This window comes from Bidens hawaiensis, unplaced genomic scaffold (assembly GCF_021521415.1).
Source record: "Bidens hawaiensis isolate Kalapana, Puna unplaced genomic scaffold, B.hawaiensis_p1.1 tig00033628_1, whole genome shotgun sequence".
Taxonomy (NCBI): Eukaryota; Viridiplantae; Streptophyta; class Magnoliopsida; order Asterales; family Asteraceae; genus Bidens; species Bidens hawaiensis.
This window is the reverse complement of record NW_027495786.1, coordinates 171,014-181,669: the sequence shown is the minus strand read 5'-3', so window position 1 is coordinate 181,669 and position 10,656 is coordinate 171,014.

The following is a 10,656-nucleotide window of genomic DNA, read 5'->3' as shown; positions in this document are numbered from 1 at the left end:
AGATCTCCATCATTCCTAATAATACCCAAAATCAGTCTATCGGAGTTGCGAAAAATGTAGTGATCTCCGTTACTGTTGTAGTCAACTTGAGTGCTCCTACCATTCTTCTTGACTTCATGGTTGGGTCTTGTCATTCGTCTTCGCATACTAATGCAAGTATTCAAGTTGGACAGTGGGTTCTTGTGTAACAACTCGGGTTTTTCGAATTGTATATATAATGCATGTTACCCGACCCGCTTTTATGTTCGGGTTATTTTATCAAATTATGTTCACGCATTTATCGAGTTAATTAATTATTATAACTGTTTAATTATTTTTAATGTATATTTTTATAACTTTCAAGTAATGACAAAAATTACCCCAAATTAAAACTATTATCCCTTTATGTTTTCACTTTCAAACTTTAAGGACTGAAATGAAAATATCATATTATGATCCATATAACCTGGAAACCCAATCCAATATCCAAGATCTATACCCGTTTCATGCCCAAACCCGTAACTCGATGGTTTTCTTGTTCCTTAATCTTCTCGTTATAACTGAAATTGATTCTACAAAATCGTTTATATGCATAAAACGAACTCACCGACGCTACGAATTAGGAAATAACAATCAATTTATACGTATGGGCTTTTATAACCAAATCGTTTATGTTTATAATAGGATATACCCTTATAAGTTGATAAAAATCAAATTAAACCTTGCTGCACCTCCATCTTTACGCGGCAAAGCTTAACCCTAACCTTAATTAAAATCATAGCCTGTTTAAGCTGGTTCTGGATCGCGTAGCTTCCGCCATAAGTTCATCTCATTGTCCATCAATTGATCTGCGTTAAAGGAATCCTTGTCGGTGAATCCCGAAGGGGTTTAACTACTCTTGTTCTCACATCCTCACTTTTACTTCGTTCATTTGATCAGGTGAGTATTTCACTCCCCTCTTTTACTTATTTTAACCATTTGGGGACATACGCGTTCGTATATATTTTTATATTATATAGTACTCAACCGCAACTGTTTATCCTTCTGTGTTTATCAGTTTGCCTAACTTGCTATTTGCTTACTTGCTTTGTTTGAATACTACTTGCTTATTTCGGCAACCGATGTCCATTTTATGGCACGGTTTAGTCCTTTCTTGGTGACCAATGTCCATTTATATGGATTGGTTGAGCCCTTTCTTTATGGTTTGCATTCTTTATAATTGTTTGACTGTTATGTGCTATGGCTTATCTGTATATCTCACAGGAACAGTTTGCACTTTTACTTATTATTATTATAGTGTCTCAAATCTGGTGTTTACTCACTCAACCTCGTGATGACAAAACTATTTTATATTCAACTCATATGCAGGTCATCGTATGATGTAGTTGAAGTTAGAAGATCGGTTAAGGACTTATGCTAGAAGAAATTCAATGAGACAATTAATTTTATGATTTTGATTTGTGTTTGTTTTGAGATATTGTAATGAATAATTGTTTATTTGAAATAATTAAATAGATATTGAAACTTATAATGTTGCATGATAGTAACCTTGTGAGTTGTGACAATCAGATCACGCCCTGACATTTCCGCCTTAGGTTGGGGTGTGACAGATTGGTATCAAAGCCGAAGGTTTAAATAGGTCATTAGTGGTGCCTAAGTAACATGCTTAGGAACCTCATAAGTGCTTATCTGTTTACCTGATGTGTTCTATTTGATTGTTTACAGCTTACGTAATTACTTGATAGATTAAGTACTTATTTAACTGTTTAGTTAATTGTTTATTTTATTTGTCATGCGCACACACAACTCCGAAGCTATGCTTCACTCTCAAAATATTTTAAAACTCCGAGACTATGTCTCATTCTTAAAATATTTTTTTTAACTCCGAGGCTACGCCTCAACCTCAAAATATATTATTTAATTTTATTGGATTTCCTTTTATTGTTGGAAATTTCATTGCGAATTTTCTAGCTTTGTTTTTGCTCGTTTTCACTTAAAACTAGGGAATGTGACAAGATTTCCTGCCATAGTGGAAATTGTCATGCGACCGACACTTTAAGCGTTTAATGTAAGTTTACACCCTTTATTGTGTTTTATTGTTTTTAAAATGTCTATTCGGGTGTAAAACCCATGGGACGCCATGGATATGCCAACTGTACATTTACACAATTTGTTATATTTGCGATATTTTGTTGGAACATTATCATCAATGGTGATACACGAGATGTTTCAAGTACTTATGCTGGAGTTCGTTTATTCGTTATTTAGTTTAGTCGGTCAAATCGCCATGTAACGCTCATGGGCCGACAAACTCAATTGATTCGCTGATTCGTCAATTAAGTTGGGTCATTCAAATTGCCATGTAATGCTCATGGGAGGCCGACTAACACATTTGTTTTGGTTTTGGTATGCTAATAAGTTGGGGAAACAAAATGCCATGGAAAGCTCATGGGAAACCCAACACCTCGAAGAACATTCGTTAATTATTTGATTTTATATGAAACAATTTATGATTTGAATTAACTATTCAATTATTCTATTATTATATTATTACTCAATTCCTTACTAAATCAATTTTGGAATCAAGATCTATTGATTCGATCTCTTTATACACTCAAAACATTTTTATTCTCCTGATCGGATATAAATCATTCATTCATCAAGACTCGATTATCACGTGCTAACCAAAACATTTTACACTATATTATTTAAATTGGTTTCACCTATTCATCTTATCACGTTATTATAATATCAATACCTCAAGTGATGTAAATAATATTGCACAATTAAATACTCATAATATCATATACAAAAAAAAACTATTAAACATATTTCAAGTATTCAACCGTAAATTTTAAAACATACCAAACTTTGATAAAACTCGCTCACTCATCAAATTAACTCATTGATTTTCAATCTAGATTCTAACTTATCCTTAAGTTATGAATAAACATCAGCATAACATATTTAAGTTTCGTTTTACACAATAACTCATACGAAATCTACACAGATATCCAATATTCTCATTAAATCACATCTTTATTAATCATAGAATGTTTTCTCAACATCAGACAACATCTACCATTTATTTTCTATAATCGTCTCATGACCAGATGTATAGTCAAGGAGATAGCTCCTGCGATCTCTAAAATATAAACTCAATTTCCAAAACATGGATATAATCAATTTCATTAGCTTTCTCGCTAATAAATTCAATTCTTTTACCCCTACTTATTCTCATAACAACAATAATAACAAACGCAAGTCTAAACATCAACGATATGCGGCTAATCAAATTAACAATCAATCTCAACAAAATCATAACGTCTCAAACAAGAAACTTTACGTCAAAATTCATTCGTCATGCTTCACTTGCCACGTACTACAAGACGTTCCACAACGGCCTATGCCACCTAATTCTAAAACCCATGATACGACGTTTGCTCAAACCTTATACCTTGTTACCCGTAACTACTACAACTATGGAAATCCTAATCACCTACGCCCTGTGTGTTCCTGATTCAATCGTATTCATCAAGCTCATGATTTTCAAACTTACTCTATTAAACCCTACTTTGCGACCTAATCAATATATTTCAGTTTAATCAACTTTAATCGTTCAAAATTTTTATAGGACTAATTAATCAAGTTATCATAACTAAGTTTATTAAAGAAGGTGTTTTTGTCACTTTTATCTAAACATTCTTAACCTTTCTCAATCGTATATTATAACAAATCTTTATTCGATTTTTGGATTTAAACAACTTCAATTCTAATAATTTATTAATTTTAAATGATAATGCTCATACCATAAAATCTATCTTTGCAAAGACAATTGTTGATAATACTATACTTTCACAAGGTGTTTTGAAATTTTAACAACTCAAAAATTTAATTCATTTTTACCGATATATTACATAATGAATATTTTCATGTTATAACCAAAACGTATTAAGATTCTTTTTTTCTCTAACAATTATGTTCTTCAAACGTTTTGTAAACCCACATGATGGGACGAGTTATGTGGACCATCCGACGATGAAAATAATTATGGTCCGGAACATAATTATCAAATTCCTCGCATGAAAATCATAATGCGTGCAATTGTGTGTCATAATATAGAATCAAAAGTAGTTTGGATAATGGTACAAATGCAAAGATGATAAGGACATGGTGGATACGCCGCTGGTACATCCTATATATAAGTGCCCTTATCGAATTTTCATTTGGAGCGTTGTTTCGACTATTCAAAGTTATGTGTTATGATTATTATTATTATTATTATTATTATTATTATTATTATTATTATTTAAATTGAATTAAAAAAATAATTTCTTTACTCAAAAATCTAATGGTGTTGTTATAATATTCTTTAATTTCGGGACGAAATTCCCTAAAGTAGGGGAGACTGTAACAACTCGGGTTTTTCGAATTGTATATATAATGCCTGTTACCCGACCCGCTTTTATGTTCGGGTTATTTTATCAAATTATGTTCACGCATTTATCGAGTTAATTAATTATTATAACTGTTTAATTATTTTTAATGTATATATTTATAACTTTCAAGTAATGACAAAAATTACCCCAAATTAAAACTATTATTCCTTTATGTTTTCACTTTCAAACTTTAAGGACTGAAATGCAAATATCATATTATGATCCATATAACCTGGAAACCCAACCCAATATCCAAGATCTATACCCGTTTCATGCCCAAACCCGTAACTCGATGGTTTTCTTGTTCCTTAATCTTCTCGTTATAACTGAAATTGATTCTACAAAATCGTTTATATGCATAAAACGAACTCACCGACGCTACAAATTAGGAAATAACAATCAATTTATACGTATGGGCTTTTATAACCAAATCGTTTATGTTTATAATAGGATATACCCTTATAAGTTGATAAAAATCAAATTAAACCTTACTGCACCTCCATCTTAACGCGGCGAAGCTTAACCCTAACCTTAATTACAATTATAGCCTGTTTAAGCTGGTTCTGGATCGCGTAGCTGCCGCCATAAGTTCATCTCATTATCCGTCAATTGATCTGCGTTAAAGGAATCCTTGTCGGTGAATCCCGAAGGGGTTTAACTACTCTCGTTCTCACATCCTCACTTTTACTTCGTTCATTTGATCAGGTGAGTATTTCACTCCCCTCTTTTACTTATTTTAACCATTTTGGGGACATACGCGTTCGTATATATTTTTATATTATATAGTACTCAACCGCAACTGTTTATCCTTGTGTGTTTATCAGTTTGCCTAACTTGCTATTTGCTTACTTGCTTTGTTTGAATACTACTTGCTTATTTCGGCAACCGATGTCCATTTTATGGCACGGTTTAGTCCTTTCTTGGTGACCAATGTCCATTTATATGGATTGGTTGAGCCCTTTCTTTATGGTTTGCATTCTTTATAATTGTTTGAATGTTATGTGCTATGGCTTATCTGTATATCTCACAGGAACAGTTTGCACTTTTACTTATTATTATTATAGTGTCTCAAATCTGGTGTTTACTCACTCAACCTCGTGTTGACAAAACTATTTTATTTTCAACGCATATGCAGGTCATCGTATGATGTAGTTGAAGTTTGAAGATCGGTTAAGGACTTATGCTAGAAGAAATTCAATGAGACAATTTATTTTATGATTTTGATTTGTGTTTGTTTTGAGACATTGTAATGAATAATTGTTTATTTGAAATAATTAAATAGATATTGAAACTTATAATGTTGCATGATAGTAACCTTGTGAGCTGTGACAATCAGATCACGACCTGACATTTCCGCCTTAGGTTGGGGTGTGACATCTTGTCTCTGACTTTTGAAAGGTAGCCAAATTCAGCACTTTTCTTTTCTTGCTTAGTCAGCTTCCACTTCTTTCTTTGATCCAACAGTGGAAAATTCTTCTCAGTTCACTCTTCAAATATTTTGACAGTTCATTTTGTTGTCTGTCTGCCATCTTGTTTCTATCATGGTAGTTATACAGATCAAGATTTGCCATTTTCTCAAGCTGTACTTTCTTGTAATCAGCAAAGTCATCTTTGAAGATAATCTCTCTCAATTCTTTGCTTTGTATCACCTTCAAAGTATGAAAGACAGGGTCATAGAAGAGTTTTATTGGCAGGTCCACATCAGTTGGTGGCCTTTCTTGTCTTTGTGGTGCACCTCTTCTTGGCTCATTTCTGGTTGTGGTGCTTGGTCTTCTTGAAGTTGAGGGCCTTGAGAGAATAGACTTCATAGGTTTTGTGGCCCCCTCTATTTTAAATTTCTTTTTATATACTTCAATGACCATTTCAGCAGGCATATTCATCAGATCAACAAGGTTTTCACCTCCATCTCTGAAAAGTCTACCAATCATATTTATTATCTCTTCATCACCTAGCTGACTGGCTGACACATATCTCACTCCATCTGGTCTAGCTACAAAGCTTCTGGAGTTTCTTTCATTAGTCAACAGTTTCTCCCATTCAGCATTTTGCTCATAAAACAGTTCTTTCAGTTGTGCACTTCCTAGCATATCAAATATATTTCCTTTCATACCCTTGTTTTTCATTATTTCTTTCAACAATTTAGTCATCTCCTCATCCTCCCATAGGTCTCTGTATTCAATAGGTTCTGGTTTAATTTCCACAGGGATAGGAGTCTTTGAGGCTTCAGCTCTTTCCAGTTTATCTTTCTCCATTTCAGACAAGAGTAGAGCAAACCTGTCTGATCTGCTCATCCCTTCAAGCTCATTTAATCTCCCCTTGGCTTCCATCAGCCATTCCAACAAAATCATTTGTTGATCTTCCCATCTTTTCTTCTTATCGTCCTTGATCTTATCAGCCAATTTTACAAGTCTTGGTCTTTTTGTAGAGGGTTCTGGTTGATCTTTCATAGATACTCTTCTGAAGTGAGACTCAACTGTTTCTTTTGTCATACTGTCAACTACCTCAGGAGCCATTCCTCTATCAACCAAGTATTTATATTTTTCTCCATACTTCTTCAACACAGCATCTATCTTTTCATCTAGCTTTCTTTCTCTTTCAAACCTCTCATTGTCCTATCTTTCAATTGTTTCTCTGGTTGTATTGTAATTTCTTTGCAAATCATCAAAACTCATTCTGCTCAGATCTTTCTCATTGAGTCCTTGCTTTCTCAAATACTCTCTCTACCTCATTGAATTTTTATATTTCTTTTCAACTCTCTTCCTTATCTAATAATCTTCCTTATCAATCAATTTTTGTAACTCCTCATCAGACAGAGAAGCCAATCTTTCAAATCCATATCCAAATCTCATCAGTTTAATTATCAAAGGATTGCTCCTTTTTGCTTCATCCAGGCTTTGTTAGATACTTGCCCTCTGTTAATCAGTCATTTCAACTTGAGGGGACACAATATCAACCTTTTCAGCATTATTACCCTAATCATTATCACTATGATCATCATTGTTGTCATTATCAGAATCATCTTCAGCATTTTCATCAACTTTTGTATCATCATCATTTTCAGTTGAATCATCAAGTGCTTCTATTCTTGGTTCATTTAGATTAGGAACATCCTCAGGCATAATCATCTGAATAGGAACACCCATCAAAGGGCTTTCCTGTTCCTTGGGACTTTATACAAAAAAATCAGGATCATCATCCTTCTTAGCTCTTTTCAACTCAGCCTCATATTCACTAAAATTTCTTTCATCAAACCTGCTCCTCTTTCTGGAATATTTCTTTTCAAACCTGTTCACCTGAGATGTAAATTCATCATGTATCATGGAGGCCTTTTTCAACAATGCTTCTACTGTTTCTTCAGTTTCCACTTTCTTATCAAATTCTTCATTTTCAGAAGTGGTTTTGGTCTGATCTTCACTTTGAGGCTCATGTTGAGACTGACTGAATTTGCTTAAAACAATGGCTAGAGAGTTATCCACTTCTACAGCTTGGTTCAACTTTATCAACACTTCAATTACTTCCTGCTCCACATTGCCTTCTTATTTAAGAGTTTTAGCAATCTTGGCTTGTTCAATTAGAGTTTCTTGCTCAGCCAACTCTTCTGCAGTTAAGGTTTGGGCAATAAATTCTCTCTCCTTTGTTTCTTTTATAACATTTTCATGCCTTTTGGTAGCCTTAGAATTTTCATCCTCTTCATCCTCAACAGTTACTTCCTGTGTAACAACAGGCTCCTCTTCTTCATCAACTATTGCTTTCCCCTTATCCAATCTCCTTTTCTTTTCTTCTTCAGTTTCAGAGGGAAAGTTATCAATATCATCTGACAAATCCTCCGTCTCCTTGTCCTGCTCAACCTTTTTGGAACTTTCTTCATTAGTTTCTTGTTCAGTTATAATTAGTTCCTCAGTTGCAGCACCCTCATCCATCAAAACGCCAGTCATCACATCTGTCGCCATGACATCAGTCATATCATCAGTAGCAACAGCATCAGTTGCTATTGCTTCTGTTGTAGCCACATTATCAGTATTTTGATTTTCCATCTCAGCATCCATCTCTTTTTCTTTCCTCAACAAATCATCATCGAAATCTCCATAAAGAGTATTCAACACCTCATCATCCACATCATAATTCTGTTCATCATCACCAGATTATCGCCTTTATAGTCCTCATCAAAAATCATTCTCTCATCACTATCTTCATCCTCACTATCACCATATGCATTTAAGATACTTTTCAATCCATCTTCTTCAACCTCTATACCACATTTTTCATTTCTTCATCCATAATCTTATCAGCAACAATGGCCTCTTTAATAATCTCCCCCTGTTTTGGGGCAGCTGAGGTCTTCTCAACCTCTACCTCAAGGGTTTGAATATTCAAAAGAGCTTCGGCCAGTTTTTCCTTCAAATCACCTTTTTCTTTCTTAAACTCATCATTTTCTCTTCGTAACTCCACATTTTCACATATCAAATCAAGATTTCTTTTCAAAACATAATGACCATGGGGAGGGGTAACTAGTGGTGAGTCAAAGAAAGAATCAGGTATAATGGATGGATTTATGGTTTGGGTTGGTGGAAAGATTGGATCAGTGGGAGGGCTTGGGTTCTCAAAAATGTTTTCACTATGTGTTGGGGATTGAATAGGTGTGGATGGGAAAGTTTGTAAGTGAGTTGGACGTGTTTGTGGGATATAAGATTCATGTGTTGGCTGGTATAGGTCTTGGGTAATGGTTTGGGTTTGGGTTAAAGGTTGGGATGTAGTTTGGTCAATGGTTTGAGGTGGTGTTTGGTTTAAGATTTCAGGTGGGCTTTGGGTTAGTGGTGAGGTGGTGGGGATGGAATATATGTGTCTGTTTGTGGTGGTGGTGGTGGTGAAGGTGGTGTGACTGGTGGTGTAGGTAAAGGTGTTGGTGGTGGTGTGGGTAAAGGCTGATCCTCCCCCTGAACTTGTGCAGCATCAACAAAATCTCCTCCAGCTCCCCCTTCATGTCCATTTCCTTCATTATCATCACTGGACCCATCAGAATCATCATCATTCTCCTCAACATCTTCCTCCTCTGAAGTTAATTCATGTACATGTATAATTTCAGCTTCATGGTTAATCAACCATGGTTACACATCAAACTCAGCATTTGGATTGAATCTGCTTGTGCTTGCCAGACTAGCAATCTGTTTATAATCATTAGGATTCTGCAGCACATGTGTTGTACCCATTGTGGGTAAACCTTGTAGCTCATGATTAAAAACTATTTGCAGAAATCTAGGATAGGCTAGGAATTTTTCTTTGTTCGACTTCCTCAATATGCTCACCATCCCTTCAAAAATCATCTTCGAAAAATTGAATTGTAGATCATAAACTATGGAAACGGTTGCATTTGCCAAATCTCGACTCATGAGTCCAAGATCCCTTTCTAGAAGCAAAGCCCTGAATAATGTGGTGAATCAAAAACCTATAAAGGTTTGGGAACATTCCTTTTTGGAATTGTCCTTCCTTGGCATTCCCTTGATAACCCATAGTTTTCACAAAGATCTTCAGCAGATGATTAGTTGTAAAATGAATCGGATTGTGATCATCATCATGTAATTGTAAGCATGTTCGGATCAGTCTCTTAGTGATTCTGATATCATGAGTGGCTATGGTAGCTTCTAGACGCCTACCATTGATATCATCATGTAAAGTGGCTGAGCGCCAGAAATCTAGCAAATGATTTCTATATATCATAGAGCACTCTGTTAAGGCAAAGCGTATGTTCGATCTTTGGAGCCATCTTATCATATAAGCCACCTCCTCATTATCTGGAGTAACTTGTAACAAAGTACACATGTTGTGCTTGTGCTTAAACGGGTATGTCGGTTCGTCATCCGCCATATCTGTTCAAACAAGTAAACACATTCAGAGAAAAAATTAGTCATAAAGTTCATAGCTTTAAGTAGTTTTAGGTTATAATTTGAAGAAGATAAGAAGAAATTTCTTAAAAACTTGAGCTTTGACAAATTTATAACCTACACAAGAAACAGAGAGTTAGTAAAATGAATATTAAGAGCCCATAATCACATAATCTTTGTCGGAAATCACTTAATTAAAGCTTACCGAGTCGGATTGTGTGGGCTGGTAATAGAAATGGTAGTATGATATTTTAAGCCTAATGATTCTCATAAAGAAGAAACACTCATACATACATTCATACATACACAAGAAATATCAGCCCCCCGGGAGAGCTCATCAATACACAATACACTCACTC